General features: G+C 42.5%; 1 pseudogene; it reads right to left on the reverse strand.

Moving 5' to 3' along the window:
* LOC115477114 overlaps positions 1–18377 on the reverse strand; it is a 177014-nt pseudogene that overhangs the window by 59789 nt on the left and 98848 nt on the right.

Genomic DNA, 18377 nt, shown 5'->3' on the forward strand with positions numbered 1-18377 from the left:
AGTTTAAAAAGGGTTCAAGGGGTGATCCAGAAATTACAGACTGGTAAGCCTGACTTCAGTGCCGGGGAAAATTGTGGAAACTATTATAAAGATAAAATTATGGAACACGTAGACAAACAGTTTAAGGGGACACAGTCAACACGGGTTCAGCCAAGGGAAGTTCTTGCCTCACCAATTTGCTTTCATTTCTTGAAGGTGTAAACAAACATGTGGATAATGGTAAGCCGGCTGATGTAGTGTATCTGGGATTTCAGAAAGGTTTTGATAAAGGTTCCTATAGGAAGTTTATAAATGATCTGTAAAACGGAACGACGAGTGAGGTGACTTAATTTGCAATTGACACAAAACTATTGAAGGGTTGTCAAAACACATGCAGATTGTGAAAAATTCAAGAAGACCTTAGGAAACTGGAACACCTGGGAATCCAAATGGTAGACGAAATTTAATGTGGACAAAATGCAAAGTGATGCACATTCAGAAGAATAATCCGAAATCATAGTTACCGGATGCTAGGGTCCACCTTAGAAGTCAGCACTCAAGAAAAAGATCTAGGTGTTGTTGTAGACAATACGCTGAAATCTTTTGGCTTAGGTGCAGTGGCAGCCAAAAAAGCAAACAGGATGCTAGGGAATTATTAGGAAAGGGATGCAAAATAAGACAAGAATATTATAATGCCTCTGTATCACTCCATGGAGTGACCTCACCTTGAGTATTGCGTTCAGTTCTGGTCGCCATATTTCAAAGAAGATATAGTAGAATTAGAAAAGGTTCAAGAAGAGCGACCAAAATGCTAAAGGGAATGGAACTCTTCTCATATGAGGAAAAGGTTAATGAGGTTAGGGCTCTTCAGCTTGGAAAAGAGACGGCTGAAGGGGAATATGATTGAGGTCTATAAAATCCTGAGTGGTGTAGAACGGGTAAAATGAATCAATTTTTTCGATCTTTCAAAAAGTACAAAGACCAGGGGACACTCGATGAAACTACATGGAAATATTTTTAAAACAAATAGGAGGAAATATTTTTTAACCCAAGAATAATTAAGCTCTAGAACGTCACTGCTGGAGGATAGAGGTAACAATTTAAATGTCCAGTTAGCGGTTAGCGTATCTCAGTTTAAAAAGGTTTGGACAAGTTCCTGGGACAAAAAGTCCATAGACTGCTATTGAGATGGACGTGGGGAAGCCACTGCTTGCCACTGGATTGTTGGTATGGAATGTTGTTACTATTGTTGGTTTCTGCCATGTACTTGTGACCTGGATTGGGCATTTATTGGAAGCTGGATACTGGGCTAGATGGACTGTTGGTCTGAACCAATATGTCTATTCTTATGTTATCAGTGATACTCTAATTTAATGGCAATAAAAAAACCCAAGATGCTAAACAATAAAGAAACACTCTTTAATATATGTTCATCAATCCATAGTTTGGCGTTCCCATAGGTTATTTCCTCCTGACGAAGATTCATTGAAGCTCAGCTGGAATCAGTAATGAGATAATTGTGCAGCAGCTTGAGTCGAGGGACTAACAGGATGGGACGCGTAGTCTTTCATTATTTTTGATACAGCGTTTTGTATTCATGTTTCATTGATATTGTTTTGGGGGAGCACTTCCTGGACTGGGTACGGATCCAACCTCGTGACAATGGCGTTCCTTACAACATTGAAAAAAATCTGCAAATAAGTACTCATATACAGCGGTTTAGCTGTACGTTCTTTCTGTTTATATAAGAGAGCGCTACTTCATTAGTGGACACATTACGGTGATTATTCACTACTATATTAAAGAGTTGTTTCATTATTTGTTTAGCATCTTGTTCCAGCTATATAATATTCACTTCTTCGAGCTTTCTTGACTTCAAATCCTTGCTCAAAGCCACCTCTTCAATGTCGCCTTCGGCACCTAACCACTTTACCTCTATTCATGAAATCTAGACTGCCCCAACTTGATATTTCGTCCTTTAGATTGTAAGCCTCCTTCGAGCAGGGACTGCCCTTCTTTGTTAAACTGTACAGTGCTGCGTAACCCTAGTAGCGCTCTAGAAATGTTAAGTAGTAGTAGTAGTATATTTACTTAATTACTTACTCACTATAATCACTATATGCTTTTTATATTTTTTATTTCAATTAAACAATAAGCTATTTCATATTTTTACATATATCTTACAAAATTTCTACCGTTGCTTTCATGCATACCCACACTCACTCATACTCAAGCCTTGTATATTGACCGTACATATTTCAAATAATGTCATTCCCACAATTCCTTATTCATTAATATCTATGCACAGTGGATTTCTTTGCATTCACCAGTTCATGTAATCTATAACATGTACTGATAACAATTTCCCACTTGTATCATAGTTATTGAAACCGCATGTTCTGTTGCATTTCCTGTTTCTTGTCACTTTCACTGTACCACCAAGTCCAGAGCTTGTTGCATACACAATTCCTACTTCTGTGCTTTTCCGTTCTGTTGCTCACAGCGGTGCCACCGGCTTCTCAACCGACAGGGAGCCCCCGTTTCTCTAGTGCTGCATCAGGGGTTATGTATATATCTCCAATTGTATCCGCAATTTTGATCCAATGTTTTACTCTGCTGCCAGCAGTGAGATTTCTTTGGATGTAGCAGAGTAAAACATTGGATCAAAATTGCGGATACAATTGGAGATATATACATAACCCCTGATGCAGCACTAGCGAACGGGGGCTCCCTGTCGGGATGAGAAGCCGGTGGCACCGCTGTGAGCAGAACACTACAGCGATGTGATTAAGCTAAGTGATTTCTGACAGGCATACCGGATTTATCTTAAAGTTACAATACAAAAGCCGAGATTGTATCGGAGAAACAAATTGTTGATCTAAACAACTTTAGACACACACGACTGTTATCTGTGACTGATTAGTACTTAGAGAGAAGCAACCTGAGTGTTAGCTGTTAAGAAATATTGATGGAGTTTTTTTTTTAAGTTATATGATGGCATGCCGAGCCTACACCTTATAGCCTGCAGTGTTGGGCTGGCTGGGTGGCGATACTGAAGCTTTTTTTCTCCATCTTTATTAGCAATAGGTGAGATAAGGTTGATAACAGGGTGAGTGTTTAATCCTACATATACATAGCTAGTGTGAGGCTGTGTTTAGATTTTCAGTTATCATTTTGGCTTGAGTGGACTATTAAATTTTAACTGCCAGACCCCCGACCATTCTTCTAACATTCGGAGATCCCTTCTCATCGTTTCTACTCCCTCCAGGGTATCCATTCTATTGGCTATTTTCATGTCATCCGCAAAAAGGCACACCTTTCTTTCCAACACACCTTTCCTTCCAACCCTTCAGCAATATCTCCTACAAATATACTAAACAGAATAGGCCCCAGCACCAACCCCTGAGGAACTCCACTGCTCACCTTCCTTTCCTCCGAGCGGATTCTATTTCCCACCACCCTCTGCCATCTGTCGGTCAACCAGTTTCTTATCAGTTCACCACTTTCGGTCCTAAGCTCAACCCTTTCAGCTTATTCACGAGTCTTCTGTGGGGGACTGTATCAAAGGCTTTGCTGAAGTCCAGTAGATTACATCTAGCGTACGTCCCTCATCCAGTTCTTTGGTCATCCAGTCAAAAAAGTCAATAAGATTCGTTTGGCAGATGTTGCCTTGGGTCCTGTAACCCGTCGGCTTCTAGAAAGTTAATTATCCTTTCTTTCAGCAATGACGCCATTATTTTTCCTACCACCGATGTGAGACTTACCAGTCTGTAGTTTCCCACTTCTTCCTGTCTCCACTTTTGTGAAGAGGGACCACATCCACTCGTCTCCAATCCCACGGAACCTCTCCCATCTCTAAAGATCTATTAAATAAATCTTTAAGAGGTCCCGCCAGGATCTCTCTGAGCTCCTTCAGTATCCAGTATATTGTGAAGAGTAATTGGCACTATTTTATGACCACCACATCTTTGTTTACAATTTCAACTACTGCTGGGTCTGAGCTTTTATACCTGTAATGTGGACACAGGTATTTTTCTGGAGTCCCTGGGAAATTCTACATTGATGAAATTCGGATACGTTGGATTCTTCTCTTTGTAATAATTGAGATTGCTATCATCTCCCTTCATTTAGCTTTGCCCCAACGCGTTGTGGTTCTTTAATAGAACCAAATGGGGGAGTAGGTAAAAGGGGTTGGAGACGGATTCCTAAAGGACAAGTCCATAAACCGCTACTAAACGGACTTGGAAAAATCCACAATTCCAGGAATAACATGTATAGAATGTTTGTACGTTTGGGAAGCTTGCTAGGTGCCCTTGGCCTGGATTGGCCGCTGTCGTGGACAGGATGCTGGGCTCGATGGACCCTTGGTCTTTTCCCAGTATGGCATTACTTATGTACTTATGTACTTATGTACTTATGTTTACCCCAGGTGTTATGGTTGACTCTATTACAGCCCGCAAAGAGGGGCATGGAGATCCTACAGAGCTTTTTATGTGCCTCAAGCTACTGGACCAATACAAACGATTTAATAAGGACACTGAAAAAACAATAATAATTTTGTGGAGGTTCCACTAGTACAAGGTCTACATGCAATAGAAAGACCTTGCTGTTATGGGTTATCTGATCTTACTCTTTTGAACTCTTGTAGGAATTTACTCAACATAAAGTCTTCCACCTGTAAAACATGATTTATGTGTAAATTACTCCCTAATTTTCTAAGCTGGGATCTGTGTGAACTCCTCCTGAACGGTCTAAGCAGGTAACCTGAGTAATGTCTATGTAATTAAATGTCTCCAGTGGCTGAATACTGGGCAGTTAGTCTGAAAGGACACTCTAAAGACTCCTTGTGGGCTTCCTCCTTCTGCAGCTCAGTCAGGATCCCTTACACTACCAGATCTCCCAGTCCTTCAAGTTTGAGTTTCTACTTACTGGAAATGTTTAATGACGAGGGAGGGGTCCGAGATCTCCTTTGGGATTTTGGTGATCATGAGAGTCCGAGCAACCTGCCAATGAGGAAGAAGAGGATGAGGTCAGATGCAGACACAAGGGATCATGGGAAAGGCAACTGTGAGGGTGTATAAGACTCTGGGAATATGCATAAATTGCTGGGTTTCCAGGGAAACACCTGAAAAATCCCAAGGGGGTCAGTGCTCTACCCCTGATCCTTCAAGCAGTGTTCAGGGAAGCAAAGGGAATGGCTGGAGAAAGCTGCAGAGAAATGTTTTCTGTTATGCTACATCTCTTCAGCCTCAGTCTCCTCTCCTGTCCCCAGAGTCCCAGGATCAGTAGGCATTGTTCTACTTATTATCCTTACTGATCAGCTCACTGGGCAGCAGCAGTTTAAAAAAAATGAATTCAATGTTAATTGTTCAGGTAGTAATGGAGAATAAAATACAGAGGAAAGTCAGCGATTTTAAAGCCTCTGACAGCTGTGGGCTGAATCAGTAATAAAGAGGAAGAGAGAATATATATGTCAATCACAGTTGATACCTTCTGTCATAAATATGCAAAATACTCTTTTTATACTATAAACCTCTGTGGAGTACAAGAAAGTATGAGAGGGAAAAAGCCTCAGCACCTACGCCTCCACCCAACAGAACCACTTACTGGGTAAAAAGACTTAAACAGAGTCAAATCTCTTTATCGGAATAAAAAACCCCTTTCGTACAAAACATTGTGAAAACTGTGGGCTGAATTACATCTGGATAGTCAATGTCTGGCGATGTCCAGGAACCGACACTGAGATGCTGATGCTCAAAACTCTGGTGTTGTTCCAAACAGTGGTAGAGAAATACTGCCCCATCAGTGCATCTGAGCAGTTCCCTCATGCTCAATGGTAATGACATGCAAATTTAAGCACGGTCATAACGCTGAGCATGAAGGACATCTGGGGGTGGATTGTGCCTGGGCATGCGCTCAGAGCTCTAACATGTCAAAAAGCCCTGGTGATCTAGTGGACCCCAGACCCCCCAAAGATGTGAGGGCTTGGCATCCCCCCTCCCAAAGACTTCCATTCCTAGTAGTCCAGTGGACTGCAGACCCCACCGCCCCCTCCCCCCACCAGGGCTAACCTTGATGATCTAGTTGTAGTCCCTCCATCCTCCTCCTACCTCACAAGAAGGAGGAGGGACTAGGATTCCCTCCCCCTGCTGGGCGCCTCCTCAAAATGGTGGTAGTTAAGTCCCAGAAGCAAGAAGTAGGAAAGGTAGGCTCTTCTAAAAACCGGAGGAGATGTCTATAAAGAAACAATTCTTTACTGCAAGCGAAGTGACGAGGACGTCTCCTCCGGTTTTTAGAAGAGCCTACCTTTCCTAAGTCTTGCTTCTGCAACCTTTTACGTAGGAACCAGTGTACCTTCACCCCTTTGGGGTGGTTTTCTTTGCTCGGTAGTTAAGTCCCGCCTAGTGCATTCCAGGATGTACGGGGGGAGGGCAGGGCGCCACCATTTGCTTCTGAGCATCGGGGCCTGAATATCCAGGGTTTTCGGCTGACCCGGAAGTTATGTGCATTTGCATACCTAACCAGGGGGAGGTGCGACCGCACAAAGCAGTTCTGCTCAGTAAGTATGAAGATAGGAGCACTGAATGTGGCCAGAGCCTGTATATCGTCTCCACCCCCCTGCCCTGACTCTGTCCCCAGACCAGCATTGTCCAGATTGTCCAGGGGCAGTTAGAGATGATACTTGGTGGCACTGTCCACTTAACTGCCACTGAATAAGACCAGACATCCAGCTGACCGCGATTTCAACTTCACTTTTCAGTTAACTTGTTATCAGTATCTTACCTCTCTACCCTCATCTCCCCTTACGTTCCTACCCGTAACCTCCTCCGCTCTCAAGACAAATCCCTCCTTTCAGTACCCTTCTCCACCACCGCCAACTCCAGGCTCCGCCCTTTCTGCCTCGCCTCACCCTATGCTTGGAATAAACTCCCTGAGCCCATACGCCAAGCCCCCTCCCTGCCAATCTTCAAATCCCTGCTTAAAGCCCACCTCTTCAATGTCGCCTTCGGCACCTAACCTCTACACCTCTACCCAGGAAATCTTGACTGCCCCAACTTGACATTTCGTTCTTTAGATTGTAAGCTCCTTTGAGCAGGGACCGTCCTTCTTTGTGTATTTTGTACAGTGCTGCGTAACCCTAGTAGCGCTCTAGAAATGTTAAGTAGTAGTAGTAGTATCGACCCCAGAATGTTTAATTACAGTCCTCTGCATTGTGCCATGGTGCAATCTCATCTTGTCTGGTTGTCCCATCTAAAAAAAAAAAAAGGTTCAAGGAAAGGGAACCAAAATAAAAAAAGGGGTGGGATGGCCGCCAAGGACCAGATTGAGTAAATGGCACTGAAAAAGTGAGCACTGTTCAATAAATGACGCTCCAAGTTGGGCCCCATTTATACAGTACTGCGCAGTTCCGGGATCTGCGCCTACGGTGTAAATCCTCACATGTAAATTAGGCGCAGATCCCCAGAATTCTATAATAGTGCACGGTGTTTAGTAAACTCCGCTTGCCTGCCCAGGCCTCTCTCATGGCCACACCCCTTGTACAGCTGCACGCTAAAAGATTTATGCACGCATATTTATAGAATGACACCTAGCAAGATGTGTGCATAAATCCAAATTGTTGCCAATTAGTGCCAGCCATTGGCACCAATTGTCTCATTAATTAAATGCAACTTTGAAGGTCATATATAGAATCCGGGCGCAAATGGGTTAGGGCTCTTTAATCTGGATACGAGATGGCAGAGGGGGTATGAGAGAAGTGTCAATCCCATTCGAACTAGACAGCCTTCACCAGCCTGCCTCTATGTTCAACCCCTTCAAGCTCGCCCTCTCTCCAGTTTCTTAATCTCCCTTCCTCCCCCTTAATATTTCCTGCAGAGGTGTTTGGCCTCTCGAATAGCTATTCTATTCCCTTCTAGCACCATGTGACTCTTCAGTGAGTCTGACCTGCATGGTGCTCCAATTACTTCACTAGTCGTGTTTGAGGAGTACATGGGTCAAACTTAAAGAGCGACACGGCACAGGTAGAAAACAGACCAGCTGTTATGCATGTAGTGCCAGTGGGAAGTCTCAGAACAAGGTGGAGGGAGACTGTGTATGAGAGAAGAGTCCAGAGGCCACACTCAGGGGCAACGGGGGCTGCTAACGACCCCTGAACCTTGCATTGACGAACAATTTTCGCAGTGGCAACGCTGGAATGTGCTTCTCACCTTCTCGTCCTCCTTGTACTGTAGCTGCATAGAATGATGCCCCACGCAGACGATGCTCAAGACGAAATAGAGTAGTGAGAAGATACTGTGCAGCCAGAGCAGCCGGTCCCTGCAGGAGGGGAGGGGCAAGAAATGGGAGGAAAGAATATTTATTTCGTTTGTTTCTTTTTTTAAATTAAGATTTATTTCTCACCTTTTTGAAAAAAAAATCACTCAAGGTGGTATCTATCACGTGTAACCGACTGAAGGCAATTTATAATTATAGTGACAGTCTGACCATAATAAGAGACTCAGATATCAGCACAGCGCACAATTAGAACAGCAAGGGAAACTTGAAAATAGGCACATGATGGGAATAATAAAAAGATTAATTTTCAGCATAGCCCACATTAAAACAATACAGTAAAACATTCACTTGATAGAGGCAGGATACTCACAATGTCAACACAACGCACAACACAAAACTGGTCTAAAAAGGAGGTGGGGCAGATAAAAGTTGGTGACTACCAAAAGAAAAACTGCAAGTACTGTTAGCTAAGCTAGTCCTGGCCAGTGGCGTAGCTACGTGGGGCCACAGGGGCCTGGGCCCCCCGTAGATTTGGCCCTGGACCCCCCTGCCGACGACCCTCTCGACCCCCCTCCTTCCGCCAACCCTCCCCCGCCGACGCAAGGCTTTGTTCTGTTTCTGTGAGTCTGACGTCCTGCACGTACAACGTGCAGGACGTCAGAAACAGAACGAAGCCTGCGCAGAAAGAAGAGGACCTCGGCTGGCGGGGACTGGGGTCCCCTGCCAGCAAAGGTAGGCGATGACAGTGGCGGCGGGGGAGGGTTGGCTGCGGGAGGGGGGTCGGGAGGGTTGTCGGCAGGGGTCATCAAAGGTGGTGGTGGTGGTGGCATCGGGGGGGGGGGGGCTAAAATGTGCCCCCTCACCTCGGGCTCTGGACCCCCCTCCCGCCAAAGTCTGGCTATGCCCCTGGTCCTGGCATCTGTGGATGGCTACTCAGGCACTTCTTTCAAGCCCTGCAGGAACCACCAGGATTTCACAAGCTTTCTGAAGTAGAGGCAGTCTTGTGATATGCAAAGCCTGTCTGGGAAAAAGGTCCCAGATGTGGGTGCTGCCTGGAAGCTGTCACATCACATGATTTTCTGTTCTGAGGGCATAGTTAGGAATATTCCTTGGGAGAACCTTGGAAATCTCAAAGGTGTGTTTGGGGAAAGACTGTTTTTCAAGTACTCTGGCCACTGCCATATAAAAAGGAGGTGAGGGAAGGCAGGGGATCATGGCCCTGGGGTGTTGGCATGAGTGGGGTCTGAAGAAGTGGTCAGGACTTCAAATGGCAAATAAGCAGAGGGCGTCTGGGCCCCTGCACACGCTCAGTCTACCTCCTTAAGAAACAGGAAACAAGCGGTGGAGGGAGTGGGCAGAGACTCAACAGACCCCATGCATACTTTTGCTTGACATGCTAATGGTGTGGGCTTGGGGGTCAGGAAATGTGGCAGCCACAGCAGCAGTAATAGAAAAAAAGGCAGATGGAGGGGAGGGGTTTTGAAAGAGTGGAGATGCTGGACTGGAGGGGGTGAAAGAGAAAAAGGGGAGATGCTGGACTGGAGAGGGTGAAAGAGAGAAAGGGGAGATGCTGGACTGAAGGGGGTGAAAGAGAGAAAGGGGAGATGCTGGACTGGAGGGGGTGAAAGAGAAAAAGGGGAGATGCTGGACTGGAGAGGGTGAAAGAGAGAAAGGGGAGATGCTGGACTGGAGGGGGTGAAAGAGAAAAAGGGGAGATGCTGGACTGGAGAGGGTGAAAGAGAGAAAGGGGAGATGCTGGACTGGAGGGGGTGAAAGAGAAAAAAAGGGAGATGCTGGACTGAAGGGGGTGAAAGAGAGGAAGGGGAAATGCTGGACTGGAGGGAGTGAAAGAGAGGTAGAGGAGATGCTGGACTAGAGGGGGTGAAAGAGGAAGGGGTGACGCTGGATAGGGGATTACATAATTCTGTTGTATCATTTAACTCTTCCTTCTTCCGGTAGTACATTATGGGCTGGATTAGGTAAATAGTGCTCAAAATTAGGTGTTGGAAAAATTCGGCACTGAAAGGTACTCTATAACAGGTGCCCTTTATAGAATACCATACAGTGCCAGGATGCCAGGATCCACACTCAACTTTGGGCATGAGGAGTTATACCAACTGAAACCAGGTGTAAATCCCAGTGTGCAAGCTGGACGTGGATCTGCAGTATTCCATAGCACTGTACACATTTTAAGGGAATGCTCTGGACCTGTCTATGCCTCTCCCATGGCCACGCCCCTTTTGCAGATCTGCACGGAAACACTTAGAACGCTTTTCCACACCAAAAGTTCAGTGTGAAAGTAGTACCTAACATTCGGCACCATATGTAGAATTCCCCTGTACGAAGGTAATTTTTTAAAAGCCATTTGGGGTAATTATAAATCAGCTGCGTGTGGTGTTTGAGAGCGTGCAGAGACATCCCTGGAGATATAGTTAAGGCTGGGAGTGCATTTTAATATGTGTTTGGCCTCAGAAAAGCAGATGCTTGGCCTCAGAAAAGCAGGTGCAAACCTCTGCGGCAATTCTCAAAGGGAGAGTATGAACCATATACAGTGCAATCCACTTAAGTACAAGGGTCTGGGACCAAAGAAATGCATGCAGTTAACCGGAGCGTGCACTTAACCGTTGTGACCCAAAGAAGCTTGTCATCTGATAAACATATGTACAGTACTGTTTATTATACGTATAGTATACAGTCTCCGTTAACTGACGTTAGGCTTACTTGAAGTAATCAGTCATAGTCCTCTGTACCAGGGGCATAGCTACGTGGGGCCATGGGGGCATGGGCCCCCACAACATTTGACCCCCGCCGTTGCCATGATCCCACAATAAAGGCGCCGGAGTCGACCGGCGCTGAAAAGACTCTTCGGCTGGCGGGGATTGGGGACCCCTGCCAGCAAACAAGGTTCCTGATGCGGCGGCGGCGGCAAGCGGGGGGGGGGTTGCGGCGGTGGTCCAAAGTGGTGGGTGGGGGGTTGTGGTTGCGGTCCATAGTGGCACGGGGGGGGGGGGGTCGGTGGTGGGGGTCGGCGGCTCAACAATGCCCCCACCCCGGACTCTGGCCCCCCCTCCCACCGAGGTCTGGCTACGCCCCTGCATCTTGTGTCTGTGAGTTCCATAGACTATGTCTGCCAGATGGTAAAAACTGTCATAGCACTGACATCCAGTGGCCTCCAGATAGGCCTGCATGGTGTTGAGACTCTCCAGCGCTCTTGCAAAAGTGACAGGAGGTTGTTGAATTTCGCCAGCATGTGCCTCGCTGCTCATTTCATCATCTGTTTCATCATCAGCCGTTGCCTGCGTGTAGGTGCATATCTGGACATCAGTGCTGGGATGAAACTCCTCTTCAGTAACACAGGCTGGGATGTCAATAGCCTGTTCATCTGATGCGTTTGCAACAGCTGCATCTGTTTCGTCCCTCTCCACATCCCTAACAAAGCTTGCCCGCTTGTAGCAGTTCACAATGGTTGCCTGTGTAACATGATTCCAGGCTTCTTTCTGCATATGTAGGGAATTCAACAGTGATAGATTACGAGCCAGTTCAACAGTATGTTTATCCTTGCCAGTCTGGTCATCCATAACGCTCATCAGACGACGTAGCACAAGAGCCCGATAATGTTTTTTTGAAATTGGCTATTATGCCCTGAACCATAGGTTGGATCAGAGAGGTGGTGTTTGGTGGCAGGAAGACCACCTTCACATTAGACAGCCTGACATCATCACTGTGTGCAGCACAATTATCACAAAGCAACAAAATCTGACGCTTTTGTGCCCACATTCTGGTGTCTAACTTCTTTAGCCACTGCTTCCAAATTTCCCCAGTCATCCATGAATTTGTGTTAACCTCATATGACACAGGAAGTCGCTTAACGTTCTTGAAGCAACGGGGCAGTTTGCTCTTTCCAGTGACGAGTGGTTCCAACTTCTCACTCCCATCCATATTGCAGCAAAGGAGGATCGTCAATCGGTCCTTCGACGTTTTACTTCCTGTAGTTTCGGCTTGTTTGAATGCAAGTGTTCCATCAGGAATCGCTCGCCAGTAGAGACCATTTTCGTCAGCATTGAAAATGTCACGAGGTGCAAACTCATTCAAGATGGTCGGAAGAACTGAAACAACCCAATTTTCAGCACCAAAGTCATCAGCGTCTTGTTTTTCACCTTGCTGTTTCCTGAATTTTATGCTCTTCCTCTACTTCCATCTTTTCAACCATCCAACAGTGGCTTTGAATTCAGTTAGGCCAAGACTTTCAGCTAGCTGGTTAGCTTTCTCCATAAGCAGTGGACCACTGACAGGAAACTGTCTGCGAAAACAAAGGGGCAGACGATCTGCAAACTCCAAGATGGAAACTGTACAAAGCAGATCGTAGATAAACCAAAAAATATATTAAAAAATATATTTATTGATATAGTGAAAATCAAAATAAAATATGCATACAGTGGATAGCCCGACACAGGCCGTGTTTCGCCCAACTGGGCTGCTTCAGGGGCTAAGAAATAATAATAAATAAATAAATATAAATCATATGACAATAATATTGTAAAAAGATATCATACAAATTATATAACTTCTTGGAGACAACAAAATTAGTATAACTTAGATAAATAAATATATAAATAAAAATCATATGACAATAATGTTGTAAAAGGATCTCATACAAATTATATGACTTCTTAGAGACAACAAAATTAATATAACTTCTTAAAGACAACGAAATTAATAATAAAATAATATAAGATCCCACAGTATTCAAATTATGATAAAATCCCACAGTATTAGAATTTTAAGAAAATATATGTATGGTAAAACAATAATAACTACTAATATATCTGCGACATATATATACATATATATTACAGAATTGCAAAAATATATTATATCAACATCTAAAAAGGACACATGGAAAAACAGAGATAATTTCTAATTATGAACTCAAAAATACCATATGCACCAGACAGCCATCTTCTACAATATACTATATCAAACACCCACCTAGAGAAATGTTTCCTCACTACCAAGCACGGGATATGCTTTGGAAAAAGCAACTATAGATATAAAGGAAAAGAAAAAGAAAAAATGATAAAAGAAAAAACATATAGTGAAAAGATCTCTTGAAAGAAATGTATATATATGAAAAACTCACGTGTATGAACAGAATCTTTAAAAAAACGGCTCATTCAGAGATACAAAAGCAAAGGATTGATAAACCTGCATAAAATAAAACTTAAATGTAAGGAGGACTGTTTAAAGCAGACGGGCAACAACTACATCGGGGGACAACTATATCGGGGGAATACTATGAAAGGCTATATTATTAAGCGTAGATCTTCTTACTTAAATAAGAGGAGTTAAATCCCAAGCCGTGAACTTCCGTGGTAGTATCACAGCGTCTGCTATCGGGAGTATAGTAACTATGTTAACCTGTTTTAAAACGATGATACGGTGACATATTATTTTATTTAATCCGGGCTCAGTATTGAAAGGTATTATAATCAAGAAGAAGTAAATAGAACTTACCTGAAATCATATGAACAGTCTCTAAACTCTGAGTTTGCCGAAAAAGCTACGTCGAAGAACCGGAAGTATATTTAAAGGGAAGTGGAGGTCAAAAGTCAAATGCCATGTTATAAAAATATTCATTATTCCGAATGCAGGTTATGAATAATAATCACCAATGGATAAGAATATTAAAACGTACTTATATTTAAAAATTACTAACGTTGGAAGGACATAGGAGTATGAACAAATAGGCAGGCTTAGAAAATAGCCAATCAGAATGGCCGCAATGACTCAAACAACGGGTCATAATTTGAACCGAAAAAAATATATATATATGTGTAAACTAGAAGAGACAACTTATATAGTGGAAAATTTGATTAAAAAGTCAATGGACACCACGAAAATAAGGGTCATCTCATTTTTAAAGAAATTTTTTTAAAAAAACACGGAGATGGGGGTCTTGTTTGCTTACACATGTTCATTTAATCAATGGGAAGGCACAAATCGTCACTATATTAACAAACAAATAGAATGGGGGACAATATAATAAATAAATAAATAAAGAATAAAAATAAAATTAAGGAGAAAGATGTAAGGAGAAAAATAATGATAATAATAATAATAATAATAATAAAAAATCAAAAATAAAAAATTGATTAAATGAACATGTGTAAGCAAACAAGACCCCCATCTCCGTGTTTTTTTAAAAAAATTTCTTTAAAAATGAGATGACCCTTATTTTCGTGGTGTCCATTGACTTTTTAATCAAATTTTCCACTATATAAGTTGTCTCTTCTAGTTTACACATATATATATATTTTTTTCGGTTCAAATTATGACCCGTTGTTTGAGTCATTGCGGCCATTCTGATTGGCTATTTTCTAAGCCTGCCTATTTGTTCATACTCCTATGTCCTTCCAACGTTAGTAATTTTTAAATATAAGTACGTTTTAATATTCTTATCCATTGGTGATTATTATTCATAACCTGCATTCGGAATAATGAATATTTTTATAACATGGCATTTGACTTTTGACCTCCACTTCCCTTTAAATATACTTCCGGTTCTTCGACGTAGCTTTTTCGGCAAACTCAGAGTTTAGAGACTGTTCATATGATTTCAGGTAAGTTCTATTTACTTCTTCTTGATTATAATACCTTTCAATACTGAGCCCGGATTAAATAAAATAATATGTCACCGTATCATCGTTTTAAAACAGGTTAACATAGTTACTATACTCCCGATAGCAGACGCTGTGATACTACCACGGAAGTTCACGGCTTGGGATTTAACTCCTCTTATTTAAGTAAGAAGATCTACGCTTAATAATATAGCCTTTCATAGTATTCCCCCAATATAGTTGTCCCCCGATGTAGTTGTTGCCCGTCTGCTTTAAACAGTCCTCCTTACATTTAAGTTTTATTTTATGCAGGTTTATCAATCCTTTGCTTTTGTATCTCTGAATGAGCCGTTTTTTTAAAGATTCTGTTCATACACGTGAGTTTTTCATATATACATTTCTTTCAAGAGATCTTTTCACTATATGTTTTTTCTTTTATCATTTTTTCTTTTTCTTTTCCTTTATATCTATAGTTGCTTTTTCCAAAGCATATCCCGTGCTTGGTAGTGAGGAAACATTTCTCTAGGTGGGTGTTTGATATAGTATATTGTAGAAGATGGCTGTCTGGTGCATATGGTATTTTTGAGTTCATAATTAGAAATTATCTCTGTTTTTCCATGTGTCCTTTTTAGATGTTGATATAATATATTTTTGCAATTCTGTAATATATATGTATATATATGTCGCAGATATATTAGTAGTTATTATTGTTTTACCATACATATATTTTCTTAAAATTCTAATACTGTGGGATTTTATCATAATTTGAATACTGTGGGATCTTATATTATTTTATTATTAATTTCGTTGTCTTTAAGAAGTTATATTAATTTTGTTGTCTCTAAGAAGTCATATAATTTGTATGAGATCCTTTTACAACATTATTGTCATATGATTTTTATTTATATATTTATTTATCTAAGTTATACTAATTTTGTTGTCTCCAAGAAGTTATATAATTTGTATGATATCTTTTTACAATATTATTGTCATATGATTTATATTTATTTATTTATTATTATTTCTTAGCCCCTGAAGCAGCCCAGTTGGGCGAAACACGGCCTGTGTCGGGCTATCCACTGTATGCATATTTTATTTTGATTTTCACTATATCAATAAATATATTTTTTAATATATTTTTAGGAAACTGTCTGCTCCTGACTTGAGAAAACCACCGAAGAAGAGCATCTTCTACCTCCTCAGCTTTTCCCGCCCATTTTCATTTCCTGTGTGGATTTGTATTGTTTTGCCAGTCTTACAGAAGCTGATCTTTCTGCTTCAAGATACGTGAAATTTGACTGGGATTGACACCATATTCTTTAGCAATAAATGCTTGACTTTGTTTGTTTTCTAATTTTTTTAAGAACTTCTATTCGTTCAGCCAGTGTTAAAATCTTATAGTTCCGCGATGACGATGACTCCAGTGTACACTCTAACACCATTCTTTCGCTTCTTCTGCCTGTGGCAGTTAACCAATGAGATTTCAAATTTACTGGCCCTTTTGTCACGCGCCAATCGGCTTCCATATTCCGTGCGTGCGCTTATATGCGGAGTCTTTCCTGCAGAGGAGCGGTCTTAAACCATGCATATAACCACTTATCAGTGGTGCACTAAACCGAAGTTTGTCCCCATAGAAATTGATGGCGCCCAAAACGGGACCGAAGTACGGCATGCAGTTAAACAGAGAATGCGCTTATCCGACGTGCACTTAAATGGACTGCACTGTACTTTCTCTTCAGAACTGCTGAAAAAGTAGAGTTTTCATATTACAAATCTAATACTATTTTAAGAGCCCTGCTCTGAACCGCTGTCACCCTCCTTATGAAGGTTCAGCCTCTATTTCAAGGTGAGGCCTCACTAGTGACCTATATGGAGGTAACATGAGCTCTCTCGTTTTCCTGCTATCAGACCTCTGCTTATACAGTCAAGTGTATCATAAGCTCTTCCATTTGCTCTGTATTAATCACTTTCAGATCATCTGAGCTTTCTGGCTTATTTTCAGTTCTTGTTCTTTTTGTTTTTTTTAATTTTTAGAAGTCTTTATTAAGTATTGAGAAATACAATAATTGAAACAAATACATTTCTCAATTAACAGGGCAAAACAAAAGCTCCCAACTTATTAGGAAATCTCAATAAGAAAATTGTAGCAGCAAAAACATAACCTTCTAACATTTTTAGAAGAATTTTAAAGAGAACCACCCCCTAAGCCCGAACCCCCACCCCTACTTGATCCAACCCTTCAGTTCTTGTTCTTCTAATGACCATCACCACAGTAGTAAACAGGGCAGTTGGTGTTTCTTTTAATCACCCTATAAACCCAAATATTCTGCATCAGCTGATACCGGATACTGGCATTGAATATCCAGGTAGTCTGTGACCACCTTGGTAATCCAAGTAATAGTGACATTTCAGGGTTGGCCCAAGGGTTGGCCCAAGGGTATTTGATACCCTTGGTGAACCTTCAACAATGGAGCCCCCACTCCCCATATGATCAGCATCTCTACTTTCCTTCCCTATCTCTCCATAGTCCAGAATCTGCCTTTCCCCATCCCCTCCTCCCCATAGTGTCCAGCATCTCTTTCCTTCTCTCTAACCCATCCCAAAACTTTCAGTGGCTTCTCTTCCCTTCCTTACTTCCTCTGGGACTACACCAATGCCTATGGAAACATTACGGTGCAGGGTCGCTTTACTCATACTACCCCTCTCCTCAAGACCCTTCACTGGCTCCCTATCCATTTTCGCATCCTGTTCAAACTTCTTCTACTAACCTATAAATGTATTCACTCTGCTGCTCCCCAGTATCTCTCCACACTCGTCCTTCCCTACACCCCTTCCCGTGCACTCCGCTCCATGGATAAATCCTTCTTATCTGTTCCCTTCTCCACTACTGCCAACTCCAGACTTCGCGCCTTCTGTCTCGCTGCACCCTACGCCTGGAATAAACTTCCTGAGCCCCTACGTCTTGCCCCATCCTTGGCCACCTTTAAATCTAGACTGAAAGCCCACCTCTTTAACATTGCTTTTGACTCGTAACCACTTGTAACCACTCGCCTCCACCTACCCTCCTCTCTTCCTTCCCGTTCACATTAATTGATTTGATTTGCTTACTTTATTTATTTTTTGTCTATTAGATTGTAAGCTCTTTGAGCAGGGACTGTCTTTCTTCTATGTTTGTGCAGCGCTGCGTATGCCTTGTAGCACTATAGAAATGCTAAATAGTAGTAGTAGTAGGGCCTTGAGCATCCATACATACTCAAGGCCCACTGGGTCTCATCTCTTTCCAAAACAGGAAGTTTGGAGCGGGCAGGACCCAGCAGGCCTCCGACAGCATGCGCCAATGCTCAAAGGTCCCATGCCAGCTGTAATGTCTTCCCATAGGCACGTTGACTGCTGCGTCACTGCCACCCGGCCCCCAAACTGTGCTGCCCTAGGTGGATAGCTGGTCTGCCTAGTGATCCGAATGGCCCTGGCTATGTTCAATGCTATTATCCAATCTGGAGTTTTGCA

This window comes from Microcaecilia unicolor, chromosome 9 (genome assembly GCF_901765095.1).
Source record: "Microcaecilia unicolor chromosome 9, aMicUni1.1, whole genome shotgun sequence".
NCBI classification, from domain to species: domain Eukaryota; kingdom Metazoa; phylum Chordata; class Amphibia; order Gymnophiona; family Siphonopidae; genus Microcaecilia; species Microcaecilia unicolor.